General features: G+C 36.8%; 1 long non-coding RNA gene across 5 annotated transcripts in view; it reads left to right on the top strand.

Annotated features, from left to right (window-relative positions):
* Positions 1-881: 881 nt before the first annotated feature.
* The window catches only part of LOC118800238, a 34,495-nt gene continuing 17,864 nt past the window's right edge, over positions 882-17,512 (top strand). The window contains exons 1-11 of one of the 5 annotated variants that reach the window (XR_005006195.1): positions 882-1,375; positions 2,285-2,416; positions 3,387-3,630; positions 10,131-10,209; positions 10,345-10,456; positions 11,214-11,326; positions 11,522-11,581; positions 11,837-11,919; positions 12,623-12,679; positions 12,779-12,838; positions 13,083-13,276. This is a non-coding gene — a long non-coding RNA (uncharacterized LOC118800238). Of the gene's footprint in view, positions 1,376-2,284; positions 3,631-10,130; positions 10,210-10,344; positions 10,457-11,209; positions 11,327-11,521; positions 11,582-11,836; positions 11,920-12,622; positions 12,680-12,778; positions 12,839-13,082; positions 13,277-14,249; positions 14,503-17,512 lie in introns of those variants that run through there. The other 4 variants (XR_005006194.1, XR_005006192.1, XR_005006196.1 and 1 more) reach the window with 4 other exon arrangements.

Raw genomic sequence — 17,512 nt, 5'->3', positions numbered from 1 at the left:
TCAGCCCCTCCAAGCGTTGCCGCAGGCGACCCCTCTGAGCCGTCAGCCCCTCCAAGCGCCGCCACAGGAGATCACTCCCAGCCCACAACGCCCCCAAGCGGCGCGGAAGCTGAACACTCTCAGCCCGACAAACACTGACTGTCTTCGTGAGTTCCCAATTCTTAGTGCCTGTTAGGTGAGTTTGCTTTCTTAGCGTGCTTTCTGAACATTGTACATTTCTGTTTGATACTATTGTTTTGTTAACTCGTAATTTTACGTCTAAAAAGTCTTTATTTTTTGGTTAAATTGTCACTGTTCCTACTCGATCGTTGTTTTGCAATGCTTTGCCTTTAAGTAAATTGCCGTTCACTTTTTTTTGTAATAAAGTCGTTGTAATTTAACTTTTGTGTGGACATTTGGATTATTACGTTTCTTTCAGTATAAACTTTAAATTATGTTCATGTCCTATAATGCACTACAAACACACAATCTTAATGTTCAGTGATCTATTGCTGTAAAATTCAAATAATACTAATAAGAATTAATAAACCACTACACACTTCTACATAAACTCATCCAGATAATCTAATAATATAACTTAACTAAAATAAAACCAAATTTTCTTTAATGCACCTTTGAGCTCCTCAACTGTAGCCTACAATATATTTGACAAAATATAATTTACACAATATTTTGATGCTTTCTTGAACCCACAACATAAAAATATATATCCTAAAATTGTTCTTTTATAATATGTACGAACCACTTCCTGAACGCTTTTCACTAACTTTTACCTCAAAAACACTTACTTTACTTCTTTCCTTTCTTTTCTGCCGTTTACTCCGCTCCTGTACCTATAAAGCTGATAAAACACATATTTTTGCTGCCTAGTAACTGTAAAGCGAAGCTTCCTGAACCAGCGAAGCTTTGTTTGAACTTCTATCGAAAAAGGTTCCTTTCTCTGCGTTTAAAACCATGTACATAAATGACATCTAGTGGTTAAAAAGGTGAACTGCACTTATAACTTCGCTCTGCTAAATTGACTCTACTAAATCTTGATCTCCAACGCATTTAAAATAACCTAATTTGTTTGTAAAGCACTACAGGTAATTACTAAACATGACTTTTGAGTTATATCACCTTACAGGTCATCTTTACAGCTGATATTTCGCAAAACTCCTCTTATAAGGTCTACACAACTATACAGAAATAACCTTTCCTTATTATTTCACATTTAAGTTGCCTTAAAACCATGAACAACTACCGGTTCGTTTATATTGAATACGTTTTTCAACGATATCACGTGATTGTATCCATAAGCTTCAGAGGTCATGGGTCACATGGGTTTTTTCAGCGCAAACCCTATTCAACGATCAACACAGTTCTCCGGTGTAAAGTAAGTTGTTTTTCCTTAAACATGCTAAAACTTTCTGTACAAAATGTAATATACTATCAAGTATTCACTTACCCGTTTGTCCAAATCTCCAGTGCTAAGTCTCCACTGCGGAACTTAGCATGTAGCTGCTCGTACGCCTATGTTTATCTACTTGCTGAAGCTGAGCGTTTCCGCACATCTTGTGTGTTGTGAACATTTTTTAGGCTTCTTTACCCCTCTTCAGAACTGCGGAACACCGTATACAGTAAGCTATACAATAAGCTAGCTAGCGTTACTAATACCTACACGACCTTTCATAGCATCAACCTCACCTTATTTTTCTCTATGTAAACTTTACTGTGTTCTCATATACAACATATTTCCTTATCAGAAAACTGCTCTGTTGAGCATTCAGTTCACTTTTATCAACGCAATTCATAGACACTTTGTTCTAATAACCCAGTTGCTAATATTTGCTTATATCTTCATTCATTCGTTAATTTCAGAACTGTCAGTAACTAACTTACATTACTTTACGTGATACCATGTACATTTTTGAAATATGTCCTTTGTACCCCAAAACACACAAAATTTTTATAGCATGCTTTCAGTAGAATAGCCTACGATGCATCTTCATATAATCATGTTAAACACGTTCACTGCAGTCATTATTTGTTATCTTTACAAATACCACATATTAACTTCCCATGTGTCCTGCGTTTTCAACCCATCACTGCCAACACATTATGTTCAAATATTTCAAGCAACATACAGTTCAAATTCACATACAATCAAATAAACTATTATGAACATATTACATACTACATACACGTTACAAACATTGGCCTACATTCACAATCCCAAAATCACTCCATTGAGCTACACATGAAAACAACTCTCTGATGTCTTCCATTTCATCTTTGCCTGTAGGTGTCCACTGAAGCAACATATCAGCCAAAACCTCCAGTATACTGAGTCTACCATCCAAAGCATCCATTGATCAGCTCTCCAGTGTCCTGAGTCTGGAACCACCAATGAAGCAACAATTCTCAATCAGACTAAGTTTGCCATCCTAGGACTTTAGTACACAACACAGTTACATGTACACACTTCATCACTATTTACACTACAACTTCCTAATTTATTTCATACAAAGCACAACCTAACTTTCACTACAGCTGTCACACCATTACAGAATATTCCACCCTGCTAGAACACTTGTTTCTCAAATATAAATTGTCATGGATTAACACTGATACACTCTCATGCACACTACCTTTTATAATAATTGCCTTAAATTGTCTAAATTGTCACATCCACTACTCTTACACCTTTACCACTTTACATTACTTATACACACATTATTTTTGATTATTAATACATTCATTGTCACTTCATTTACTTCTATATTTCTCTTACTTGGTATTTCCAATTTGCATTACTTTAATGTCCAAAATGTCATATTGACCCACCCATCTTTCAGTGACAACCTATTTCCCTTACAGTTTTCACATTTCTTACTAAAACATACATTTTTCTTAACTGTTCCACACTATTGATCACATTGCCTTCATTTGCAGCTCTACACACACAGGCTCCCTCTACACTAATGCCACCCCTTTTAGACATTATGCTCATACAAATCACAAACTAAAATGCTTAACCAAGTAGACATCATTCAGCAAAAAGACTTTTACAGTAATTACTGCACAACTCCTAAAAATATTCATAGTACATAACAAAATAATGACACATGACTTGTACTTGTACTTAACACAACTTTGTCTCTTCATTTCTAAGTTCATAACACCATAACTAAAGTCAACAACTCTCCCTCTCTTCTGTCTCTCAACACACGATTATAGCTGTAACTCAGCCAGCATTTCTCTGGAATCATACACTTCACAACCAACACCTACATCAAAACACTGATCACACAACAACTCCCCTGTCCTGACTGTTACGCACAAGAGCTCAAGTGAGACAAACATTACTTTAACAACTTGCTGATATTTTCTATCCTTCTTTCTAGGTGTCCACTGAAGCTACACATCAGCCAACCACTCTCCAGTATCCTGAGTCTGGCATCCAGGGGGTCCAGTGAACCACTGATACACCCACAACTCTCCAGTATCCTGAGACTGGGACCCATGGGGTCCAGTGAACCACTGATAGAGCAGCAACTCTCCAGTATCCTGAGTCTGGCACCCAAGGGGTCCAGTGAACCACTGATAGAGCGAAAACACTTTAATCACCCACAGTCTCCAGGGAAACAGGTTAGTTAACGACTATCTTCATTTCCCACTCTTTCACAATAAGACCTTTTCAGGCACCCAAGGGCTGTTCTCAACAGCACACACTCAATTTCAGTCCACACTGCAGCTCTCTAATATGCTTCATAAAAATAATAATACTTCCAGCACTACAGCCAATAGTCACAGGAATAAACACAACTGTCTTCCTCCCTGAAATTCCTTGTAACTTCTGGACTCCGTTCACTTAGTTTTTGACCTAAGCTGTATTTGAGAACCTTCTCATCTGCTCATTGTTTATGGCAACTGAAGGCGTCTTGATAAACTGACTTCCTTTCAGTTCTATTCACTCTGCCTATAAATAAGACCCACAGCTTGAGGTCTTTTTAGGCCTAATGGGCTAAACGAAAAGCTTGAGGCCTTTATAGGCCTAATGGGCTAAACCTGCAGAAGGGCCCGTACTGCTGTTGCGTGCTTGAACCCGCTCATTGCCGCTTGCGGCTATATTTTTTATTGTTTTTGTTTGTGGAGGAGTCCACATACTACACTGGGAATTGACCACTGTTTACTTAATATTGAGTAGTGAAGGTATTTCTGTTACTTGGGCAAAATATTGACTTAATGTAAGCATTAAATACTCTACAATTTATATATATCTGAAATGACTATGGACAAAAACATCCAATAATTAAATGGTATTCCGTTCATAACTGGACATGTACAACCCATGTAAGAATGAAGGGAGCTTTTCCGAGCCTTTTCCTAAGCCACTGTTTTCCAACTCTGGTCCTGGAATACTGCTGTGCACATTTGAGTCTTTTTTACTGTTCTGTCACACCTGGTCCAACTTATCAGTGGAAACTAAAGTGTGCAGGGCTGGGAGTATCACAGGACTAGGGTAGAGAACCACTGGTTTAAGCCCATGAATGCCAAACAGAAGTGTGTGATCTCATCAGCTTTCAAAAAATAATAAATAAAGACTTAACAGCACCATGAAATGCATTGTGATATGTTGATATCGTCCAGACAGTGAAACTGTGACAGAACTATAGATAGATAGATAAATCACGTTATTACTCCCAGGGGGAAATTCTTCTAAAGTATATGAAGTATATACAGTTAACTTTTTAACACAAAAGGTGATAAGGATCAGCTAGAGTTGCTAGCTGTACAACTAAAAAATACACCAACGAAGCAGGTGTGTCTGATAAAGTGGCCAGTAAGTTGAAACTCTGGCAACACTGCTGTCTGACACACTCACACCAGCACCCCACACACTACCATGTCACTGTCACTGCTCTGCTGCTGTTTGACAACCACCCAAGTAATGTCTGGTCAGTGGTGGTCGTATGGTGGTTCCAGTTTTAATAAACAGAGTAGAGAGAGGCTTATAAACTGTACAGCAAGTGATGAGCTAAATTCTGCAACTGTAAATCTACAAACCACCTACATGGTGTTTTTTTTCTTTTAACTGATTCAAATGTACACACAAATAATTAGTCATATTAGTCAAACCAGAGGATTGCATAAACAGATTAAGAAAAACATTTAGAAACACAAAAAGGGAATAGATTCAATACTTAATCACTCATGTTACTAAAGTACACACTTAAAAAATATGGTTCTTCATGGGTTCTTTAGTAAATAAAATGGATCTATATTGAACCATGAACACTTAACGACCATTTACATGATTAAAGGGTTCTTGGCATTGTGAAACATTCCTCGGATTGATAAAGAATGTACTGTAGATGGGTCTATATAGAACCTTTTTGAAAAGGGCTCTGTATAGCACCAAAAAGTGTTCTGCATTGTCACAAGCTCATATCATAACAATAACAGATGGTGCTATTTAGAACCATTTTCTTCATTAAAGAACCCATGAAGACCAATCTTTTTTAAGAGTGTAGATAATTTTACTTAAACTGCTTTACCGGCTTTTTGCCATTCGTGAATGAGACCGTGTTAAGAGTGCCTAGAAACATTTTTCAGTTCTGCCTTAAATACAGAGAAATATGAAGGGTTTTTCAAAAATATTCTTTTGTACATGAAAGGTTTTGCAATTATGAACGTTATTAACTAAATAATGACATTTGCACTCCTCTCTTAAAAACAAACAAATTTAACATTGTTATAAATAAACTTTTCTGTCAGTATTTTTGGATGAAAGCCCAATACATAATTCATTCCAGAAAACGTCTGAGTAATTACATGTGTAGAAATATATGTTCAGTGTTTTCAATATTGCATACACAGAGTTAACAGTTGTTAATGTCAATATTAAACCTCAGTCTAAGAAATTCTTTGGAAGGGTAAATATCACTGAGGATCGTAAAGTGAACTTCCTTTTGTTGAGGGATAGAAAAAGAGAGAAAATAGATTCTCACATGTTTAGAAATATTAATGTTAAATTCTTTCCAAATATGATAATGATTATTTATATTAGTGTAGCATTTTTTCAGTTAAGATATTCCTGATATCTTGTTTGGTAGGTGTTTCTGGTAAAAGGTCAGAGTGTAGGTGCAAGGTAGGTGGAAATAATAAAGTACAAGTACATAACAGTGCAAACATCAAACTTATGATTGAAATAACGTGTTCAGATATACTAATACTATATCTAAATTGAAATTTGTCTTACATGAACACAACTGATCAATTTTGTTCTGGCAATTACTGTGCTTATGTTTTACATTTTAGTCATATGTAACCACTTGACACATTTTAATCGTCAGTGTTTTTCATTGTGACAGCTGAAGATCGCAAGACATTTTTCATTAGCCCATTTTTTAATAGGAGATGAATTTTTGCATTTCATAATATGCTCTCTGGAACATATAGTACATTAAAGTAGAATAATGCGTCAATGCAGCGGGATAACGCATGAAAATGAATGATTTAAAATTGACAGAGGCCACATGGCAAAAAAAGACGTATTCTGCTTTTTTACTATTTATTAAATAACAAAGACGATTTTTAAAAGGACGCTAAAATGCCTTAACAGATGTGCAAAAAATAGCAACTGCTTTCTTCTGCAACGCTTGTTTCCACATGAAGAAATTCTATGGTTTTGGCTGTTCCGGTAAAAAGCTTTATGATGACACAGAAACCTCCCACTTGCTGGTATCCACCCGCTTGTGGTGTGAGTGCCTCCCCTTTGCTGGTCTCCGGTCTGCAGAGATATACTTGTGCTCTAATCTCGTTCCTAAACTTCGTGGCATCCTGCTCTTCTGCTGGGCGTGTCTCTGCACAGCGAGCTGACGTTATCTGCAGAGTTGCCAGATTTGGTGAATGTTTTCCAGACAGATATAAACACTACCCTAAGCATAGAAGCCAGCACAAAATATATTAAATTCTTAAAACAATATTAATGTATACTATTTAAAACTCAGTCCACTGCTGCTGTCATAATCCCACTGCTGCTACCTTAATCCTAGTGCCATTTTATGACCTAAGACAACAATCTGCCATATACCAATAACAAAGTCTTGCAAATTTGATTATAAAGTGGGTAGCAATGTGATTTTTATTTAATGATATGTTTATAACTTGCCACAGAATGCATATACAACTCCAGTACAATGCCAAAGCTTAGCTTATCACTCCAGAACATATCCACTACTTAGTTCAGTCGTTCCTCAAAAGTTTACTAATGCTCAGATTAATAGCTGGCTCATCACAGTGATTTATCAGTCCACTCTGGCTTAAAAAGGAACTTCAGTGTTTGTAGAGATGCTGTCTTGAGTTCTTCTTTAGATGCTGTCTTTACACGCTGTGCTGATTTAAAAATAGACACTTTTCTTTTAAACATGGTATACTTTTTTTAATTGTAGTAAGAATAGTAAGTATGTAAATATTCTAAAAGTATTCTTTTGAAAATGTTCTGAATATGTTTTCCCAAAATATTATTGTTACATCCCAACCCAGTGTGTGTGTTTGTATGTATGTGTATATATATATATATATATATATATATATGATATATATATATATATATATATGTATGTATGTATGTATGTGTGTGTGTGTATATATATATATATATATATATATATATATATATATGTGTGTGATGTGTGTATATATATATATATATATATATATATATATAATGTATGTATATGTATGTGTGTGTGTGTGTGTGTCAGTCAGACAGAACAGCCAACTATGAATTATGATCACGATGATTTGCTTTCAGAATATCTGAGTGACCCTTTTGATACCTCTAATTACATGGAGGACACTGAACACAGTTCACCCCCTCACCATGCTGGGGGATCGTGCACATGGGAAGATACAGACATGGAGGATGACATGGACCTTGAAGAAAATAAATGTGAAGAATCAGACTGGGAAGAACATACGTCATGTTCATCTCTAGCAACTGACCTTGCAACTTGGGCTTCAGCATACCAAGTGAAGAACAATGCTCTTGATCAGATGTTGAAGATTCTTCAGAAAAATGGCTACCCTGAACTTCCCTCTTCGGCTCGTACTCTTCTTAAAACACCAAGGCATGTAACCACAATCCAGAAGTCTGGCATGGAGTACCTGCATTACAAGCTGTGTCAGAAGATGCTGGATACCCTGGACAAGTACCCTGCTGAATATCTGTCAGTGCCTTTGACACAATTAACCTGTCTTTCAATGTTGATGGGCTGTCATTGTTCAAGAGCTCAGGGAAAATTATGTGGCCTGTCCTGTGTGCTGTCCACCTCAAACCCATCACCATCTTCCCAACATTAACATGTGGAAACAAGCGTCCAAGCAATCTGCATTTTCTGGACGAGTAGCATAGTAGCAGACCTCCAAGAATTGTTGAGTGGTGGCCTTCAGTACAAGGAGAGAACGTTAAGAATTAACATTCTTTGCATTGTGTGTGATGCTCCGGCAAAAGCCTTTATCCGTAATACAACATTATGGTTGTGATAAACGTGACCAAAAAGGCGAGTGGCTTAAAAGGGTCACATTTCAGCAGACAGACAACCTCACATTGCGCACAGATGCTTCATTTAGGTATCAAATTCAGCCACAGCATCACAATGGCAATACACAGTTTACCCATTGATATGGTGAGAAGCTTTCCAGTTGATTACATGCATCAGGCATGTCTGGGGTGATGGAAAGGCTTCTTCACATATGGAGCAGGGGAGAGAAGGGATTTAGGATGTCTGCTGTCCAAGAAGAAGAGGTCAGCAATAGGCTTCTTCTCATAAAAAATGAAATCCCCTCAGCCTTTGCCCATATTCCTCAAGGTCTAGATGAGCTTGAGAGATGGAAAGCAACAGAGTACTGGCAAATCATGCTTTACACAGGAAAAATAGTGTTGAAGGGAATCCTGAGAAATGACCTGTACCTCCACTTCCTGGCATTCAGTGTGGCAATGTACATATTAGTTTGTCCTTCACTTGTCAAGCAGCATGCAGAATATGCACACAACCTCTTGCAATACTTTGTTACCAGAGGACGGGAGTTCTATGGGAGAGAATTTCTGGTGTACAACACTCACTCAGTGCTCCACATTACTGAAGATGCTTTATTATTCAATGGATTAGACAACTGCAGTGCTTTCAAATTTGAAACTTACCTGCATACAATGAGAAGGATGGTATGGAACACACCCCCTTGCACAGATTGGCAACAGGATGGAAGAGAGAAAATCAGAACCGCTTCATGGCCACCTATCAAGAAAAACAAGAAACATCAAGGACAGAGCATTTTTGCTTGAAGATGGGGAAAGCTGCAAGATTGTAGATGAGATGGAGACAGATGGAAAGGTTCTTTTATAGAGCATACCATCATCCAGCAACACTCTTCATGGATCCATGCACCTCATTTCTCATTGGGGCATTCAGCTACAAAAAAAAGTAACACTACAATGAGGTGGATCACCTATAAGAAAATTGAAAACAAAAAAAAAGCCATCAGGGTGCACATGGGAGATAAAACAACATTCACGGGCAACTTACGTCAGGTGTAACGAAATAATTTCATTGTAGGAAAGAAGGAGAAACCTTAGAAGAATATGTAAGTAATTTTAATGAAATCAAGGTTCTTAAAATAGATCTTTCAAAATGGGTCACGTTTCTTTTTTCAAAAAGATAATGTCTGAAAATGTCTTATTTTTTATTATTATATGTATTCAGTTCTAAGATGATGCCTAAAGACTGTGTTGAAAAAAGTCACTGTGTATTTCAAACTACTTTAGTTTCAGATTCAACTGGAAGTATTTAGCCAATAGCAGTCCTGCAGTCAGGAACTGAATGCTGATTAAGGGCTAGAGGATGTCAGAACTGATAAAATCAAAGAGACCAAAAAGACTGTGCAATCTCAAACTGTATATCCATGATTGATTTTCCACCAAGCATTTTGAATATGTATTAATTTTGCCATATTTGAGTGTGTTGCTGTGCAGTGGAAATGATATTGAATTTGATTTAAAAAATTGTGCAACCCTTGTAATAATTGTGCAACCCTTATAATGTATGTGTGTTAAGTAACTGTTTGACATATTCTCTTTTCTACAGCGTGTACTACATTGTGGAATTTACTGAAGAGAATCTAGTTGGCATCGTGACTCAGTGCCGGACCTATGAAGAAAATGGGGTATGTCAGATAATAATATAACAATAAGTGTCACAACTGTAACCATTATAACAATCTAATTCTCTTTCTACAGCTGTTCTGCATATAACCTCAAAAATAAATAATATAGCTGTGAACAAACTGCATGTATTTCAGCAACAGTAGAGTTACTGGCCACCAAACAATCCTACCAAAAGGGCGAAAAAGGAGGAGATCCCAGATGAACACAGCTGGATTTCCAGAAAAATCCATGTCTTTGCCACAACAGGTAAAGCTGAGCTTCCAAGCATGCACAACATCTATGCATAACATCCTGCTCTCTGTGTAAATGTGGTGGCCAATACAACATTCATACTGCTTTCACTTGTTTTAATGTGTATAGTGTTGTAGTGTTTATGCCCTTACAAACTAAAGGGAAGAGTGATAAAACACATTATTTGATCAGTTGACTGTTTGTACATCACTATTTGTGAATTCCACACAAGCTCACTTGAGCCTGTCCTGATACATTATAGATCACTGCAAAAAAAGTACAAAATCATAAAGAATTCTAATGCAAGGGAAATAAATGTTGAAAGTGTTTTATGAATTGGTCTTCAAAAGCTTGAGAAAAAATATCCATGGCACTCTTCACTGAATAAAAAGCCTATACTGGAGGATGGCTATGGACAAAAATTCTTTTGACAAGTTTCACACGAAGGAAGATTTAATTTCCTAGAAGCTGACTCATGCTGGAATGTGTTGAAAGATTTTTTGTCCAGGGCAGTCCTACAATAAAGGCTTTTTAATTCAGTGATGGCTGCCATGGATATTCACTTTTTCCATTATAGAACTTCAATTTGATAAAACCATGCAAACTCTCAATGTTCTCTAAACTCTTTTTTTAGCAAATAATTTTTGAAGCTTGACTCATCAGCTTTATGACGTGACCAGACAGACCCTAGATGGGCTGGTGTGGATTAAACCTATTACAGTTTATTTCTATATCACTGTTACCTTTTGATATTTTGATAACTTCGAGAAAGCCCTCAGATGGAGCTGAACTGTGGAGTACAGATATACTGTGGAAAGTGACAAAGAGATCATGCATCCAAAAAGGCCACCAAAAGACCCATCAAATATGGAGACAGCAGTGAGGGTAGGAGACAACTTACCAGAAATGACACACTGGGTATTCTGTGTGTGTGTGTGTGTGTGTGTATATATATATATACACACACACATATATCTGTGTACTGCTGAAATGAAACAGAAAAACAGGTCAGAGCAATATCACATCCAGCTTTAATACAGGCTGTCTTATCAGTACATTTATGTTGTATGACCTTTTTAGATGAGAGACCTTTGCAAACAAAGGATACTTGGGAGCCTCCAACTAAGAAAAAATTTCAAGGTATGCGTGATAACTCACTAAAACTACATACCAATCCAATATGGCTGAACGCATTGTTTTAAAAATGTATGTGCTATTTAGATGGACCTGTTCCTTGACTATAGGCAACTTCTGAAATCCCACGGCAAAAGACAGATGAAGGCGTGGCAGTATATTTTTTTCCAGTGTCCTGACTTAGTTATTTCAAAAATCAAGTTGAACAGTCTATTTTGAACATTGAACATTTCCCCTTTCATCATATAATTTTATATTCAGGTCTCAAGCAGTTGTATAGAAACAAGCTAAGCTTCCCACACCCGCCAGTCACCATCCTGTGTACAGGAAAACCAGAATCGATCGTAAGTGATTCCAAAATCCTAATATATAACAGAAAACCAACATGCATGACAGTTCAAGTCCTATAATTTTCTTTTTTTAAAGTTTCACTTTTACATATTATTCTCATATGCCCAAATAGACAAAGCCAAACACTGACCTTTACACCCCACCCTGGCATGAGATTTTATTGATGGTAAAACTGAACCAATAACAAAGTAGTTTTCAAATTTGTATTTCTCAAAGCAGTATTTCTCAGTTAACTTAAACCCAAAGTCATACCAGTCTAATAGCAGAGGAATTCATAGACACTCTGGGCATTGCTCACTTTGGGCTTTATAAATGAATCCCCTGGAGTTCCTTTGTCTTGGACAAAAAAATGTTTTCCCTGCACTACCATAGCCGCTTTAAATCAGGATACTAAGCTAATTTGTTGAAATCACCCATGTTCACAGCATTTCTAAGAGCATGAGTGCTGGTTTAGGACCATGTCTTGTTTACAATGATTTTAGTAACAGAAACAGATCCTAGATCAGCACTCCTGCTCTGAAATGCTCTGAATATGTGCCCAGGTTTGTTATAGCGGGGAAAACTAAAAAAAAAAAATGCAGGACAGGGGCCACACTAGGAGCATAGCTGGTAAATATGCACATATAGCAATTTGGTTGCATCTGTTGCTTTTTACCATTAAAAGTTACCCACAGTATGTTAATGTCTGGCTTGCAGAAAATGAACTACCAGACACATCACACTCCATGGCTGTGGCACAAGACTTAATCAATGGTAGAAAAGTTTATTTTAAAACTTATTTAAACACTTGCTTTAAAATAGTAATGTTAACACAGAATCTTGTGTTAGCAGAATATTTATGATATGATTTAGATGGTGGACCATCATGGGCAAGAACTACTTGGGAGCCTCCAATACAGAGTAGATTTCAAGGTATATTTGTGAATTCACTACAAATGAAGACCATTGAAATGTGACTAAATGTAAAGCCAATTCCGAACACCCTTAGGAAAAGTTATTTGGATTATATTTTGTTGATTCCACGTGAGAAATTAATTTGGCCTTTCGCCAAAATGTTTGAGAAAAAAAAGATGAAGATAAATGTACATACAAAGACAAAAGTATTTTGTATGCAGGGAATTACAGTGCTATGTAAAAAATTGCTTTTTACTTTCAGAAACACTTCAAATTCCACTTCAAAAAGTAAAGACTCTGGCTGCAAACCAGAGGGAGATGCTACTTCTGTTGCAGAAGAGCCAGGGGAGACAAAGGGAGGGAGAGACAACTTTAGAGCTAAATGTAGCACAGACCAAAGAAGACCTCTACAACATCGAACACCAACTCAAAGAGGCAGATTTCAGAAGGAAAGTGGTGTGTGCTTAGTTATGTTATGTTTATATGTGTAGCTACTTACATGAGGTTAACGTTAACCTGACTGAATGTCACTGTAGTGCTGAGAATGATCAACCACCCAAATAATACATGCTCTCTGGGGGTCCTGACCATGGAAGAACAGGGTAAAAGGGAGCTAACAAAGTATACAGAGAAACAGATGGATTACAGTTTGTGACTTAAGAGGTTCATTCCAAAATGCTGAAACGAATTATAGCTGACGTATAATGGATAATTGTATTTTGATTTCTCTAAGAACATTGAATTAATAATTATATATCATTGATATGTCTTGTATTTGTAAAGCTCACAACAAAATATGAAAAAAAAATCTTTGAGGTAGTGTGTCAATTTGAAGTAGACGTAGAAAGTGCTCCTAAATGTACCTAATAAACTGGCCTATATATGATATATTAATATCTATAATATATATATATAATAATATAATATATATATATATATGTATATATATGTATGTATATGTGTGAACAAACACACACAGGCATCACTGCAGTGCTGAGAATGATGCACTGACGAATCTACGAGTGAAGATAGAAGTGTAATGTGTATACACTGATCAGGCATAACATTATGACCACCTCCTTGTTTCTGCGCTCATTGTCCATTTTATCAGCTCCACTTACTATATGGGTGCACTTTGTAGTTCTACAATTACAGACTGTAGTCCATCTGTTTCCCTGCATACTTTGTTAGCCCCCTTTTACCCTGTTCTTCAGTGGTCAGGACCCCCATGGACCCTCACAGAGCAGGTACTATTTGGGTGGTGGATCATTTTCAGCACTGCATTAACACTGATCTGGTGGTGGTGTGTTAGTGTGTGTTGCACTGGTCTAAGTGGATCAGACACAGCAGTGCTGCTGGAGTTTTTAAACACCTTAGTGTCACTGCTGGACTGAGAATAGTCCACCAACCAAAAATATCCTTCCAACAGTGTCCTGTGACTAGAGGATGACCAACACAAACTGTGCAGCAGCAGATGAGGTATCCTCTCTGACTTTACATCTACCAAGTGGACTGACAAGGCAGGAGCGTTTAATGGAGTGGACAGTGAGTGGACACAGTGATTAAAAAGATCAGGGTTTGAGAAGTTGTACAGTAAATTAAATAAATAAAATGCTATAATTAAATAATAAAAATCTTTTACTACATACATCCATCATCTAAACCGCTTATCCTTCTGCCGCCTAATCTTTTACTAATAAAAGTAAAATTTAATAATAAAAAGGTACCAATAAACGGTTAAATCAGTAAACGATTAAAATTACAATATAACAACTTATCAAGCAACAGAGCAGATAAGGATAAAATAAATGAAAACAAATTAATGAAATAGAAGAAATAGATGTAAGACAATTAATTGACAATAATAAATAAAAAGAATGATGAAAGATAGAAAGATAAAAGTACAAAAGTAAAAAGTAAAAACAATAGCTAAGACACTAGCTAAATGTCTGTTTATAATCAATATAATAAGTTCACTTTAAGACAATACTGCATAGCGTTTCCAGCCTTTCTAAAGTGTCTGAGGGCTTGTGGAGTGCTGGAAAGGCCTTTTCAGTGTGAGGAAGCGCCTAGGTCCTCGACTTCATGATTATAAAGGTGTAGTCACATAAGTTAAAATAGTTATATTTTTTCTTAAGAAAATGTGATTTACTGTACGTTCCCACACATATAAAGGATATTTTATTGCAGAAATGTCGACTTCATGATCGTATAGGTGTAGTCATATTTTTTTCTTAAGCAAATGTGATTTACTGTCTGTTCCAAAAAATGTACAGGGTATTTTATGGCGGAAATGTCTGTTTATGATCATTATAATGAGTTCACGGTAAGACAATACTGCATAGCGTTTCCAGCCTTTCGAAAGCGTCTGAGCGCTTATGGAGTGCTGGAAAGGCTTTTTCAGTGTGAAGAAGCGCATAAATCCACGACTTCATGATTTGTGATTTACTGTCTGTTCCAAAAAATATAAAGGATATTTTACGGCGGAAATGTCTGTTTATAATCGTTATAATAAGTTCACATAAAGACAATACTTCATAGCGTTTCCAGCCTTTCTATACCATTTGAGTGCTTGTGGAGTGCTGGAAACGCCTTTTCAGTGCGATGAAACACATAAATCCACGACTTCATGATTGCATAGGTGGAGTCACCCAAGTCGAAGTAATTATATTTTTTTATATTTACTGTCTGTTCCAACACATATAAAGAATATTCTATGGCGGAAATGTCATAACAATAAGTTCACGTTAAGACAATACTTCATAGCGTTTCCAGCCTTTCAAAAGCGTCTGAGCGCTTGTGGAGCGCTGGAAAGGGCTTTTCAGTGTGAAGAAGAGCCTAAATCCATGACTTCATGATTGTACAGGTGTAGTCAACCAAGTTACAGTAGTCATATTTTTCCTTAAGTAAATGTGATTTACTCTCTGTTCCCACACATATAAAGGATATTTTAAGGCCGAAATGTCTGTTTATTATCATTATAATTAGTTCACGTTAAGACAATACTACATAGTGTTTCCAGCCTTTCTGAAGCGTTTGATCGCTTGAGGTGTGCTGGAAACGCTTTTTCAGTATGAAGAAGCGCCTAAATCCACGACTTCATGATTGTACAGGTGTAGTCATCCGATTTAAAGCAGTCATATTTTTTCTTAAGTAAATGTGATTTACTCTCTGTTCCAAAACATTTAAAGTATATGTTGCGGCAGAAATGTCTTTTCATAATCATTGTAATGAGTTCACGTTAATTCAGTACTGCATAGCGTTTCCAGCCTTTCTAAAGCGTCTGAGCGCTTGTGGAGTGCTGGAAACGCCTTTTCAGTGTGTAGAAGCACCTAAATCCACGACTTCATGATAGTACAGGTGTAGTCACCCAAGTTAAAGTAGTCATATTTTTTCTTAAGAAAATGTGATTTACTATCTGTTTCGACACATATAAAGGATATTTTATGGCAGAAATGTTTGTTTATAATCATTATAATGAGTTCACGTTAAGACAATACTGCATAGCGTTTCCAGCCTTTCTATAGCTCCAAGCCCCCTTTCCAATATTATAGTCACTGTTCTTAAGGGTTTGGTTATTATGTAACGGCCACATGAACTTTGGCCTAAAGCTCAGACTAAATGTTTTTAAACCTAAAAGTCTGAGTCATGTTTACTAGGTTTTGTCTTCACAAAATTAATTCCCTATTCTATTGTAATGGGACTGAGGTTTCTGAGCCTGTGTTTAAGAACTCATGTCCCATCTTACTCTTTCAAAATGACATGGCTCATACTGGGTATTTTGGCTCACAGATTTCATTGCAATTTCTTTTCATCCCTGGCTTCATTTCAGAAGTGCAGTTATAAGACCCTGGGCTTTGGCTTCCAAATTAGCATTCAAATATAATAATTCCTGTTCCAAGAGGCCTTATTCTAAGGCATTTTGTGTTTGGGATACAATTCTGGCACTTGTTCTCAGAGCTCCTATTCCAGATTTTATTCTTCAGAGTCCAAATGGCTGGATCATACTGCTGAAAGTTTGCTTAGGTGTTAGGTATTTCTTTTCAACATTATTGTCCCTGTCTTAAGGTTTACTTTATTGTTATTAGGCTACAAACCAGAGTCTTAGAACACAAATCCTAGACTTTAATCTTTCTTAGCTATACAATAGAAGCTTGAGAACAAGAGCCTAGGACTGTGCTTCAGAGAACCAAACAAAATTTCTTGGTCCTATTCCAAGGATTTCGTGTCAGGAGAGATGATATTATGCCTTTACTTCTCTTCAAATTTTTAACCTTTATTCACTAAAAATTTGGGTCATGGGTACTTGTTCTTTTCTTGGGCTTAAGTAATTTCATTGCAATTTCTTATCAACCGTGAAGACTGATCAGGGATTTACTGTAATCCCTATTTGTAAGTGCTGTTTTTAGTTCCTGGGCTTTTGGCCTTTGCCTCAGAATCATGCCTCAGATTTCATTATTTTGAGGCAATCAGGCAGGGTACCTTTGGCCTGGGCCTGGGCATTAGTTCACCCCTCAAAAATTATTTTCTATATTCTAAGGTGTTTGTTGTTCATGAGGGGACACTGGGCCTAGGCCTCAGAGCTTCCATTCCAAATTTTATTATTTGCAGTCTCAATGACTTCATCATTGGTAGTAGATTCTTGCCTAGGTTTTTGTGTAGGTTATGTAGGTAGATGATGTTAGGCCTTGG

Source organism: Colossoma macropomum, unplaced genomic scaffold (genome assembly GCF_904425465.1).
Source record: "Colossoma macropomum unplaced genomic scaffold, Colossoma_macropomum, whole genome shotgun sequence".
Classification (NCBI taxonomy): Eukaryota; Metazoa; Chordata; class Actinopteri; order Characiformes; family Serrasalmidae; genus Colossoma; species Colossoma macropomum.
The sequence above is the reverse complement of the archived record's forward strand: the minus strand, read 5'-3'. Positions and strand labels throughout refer to the sequence as shown.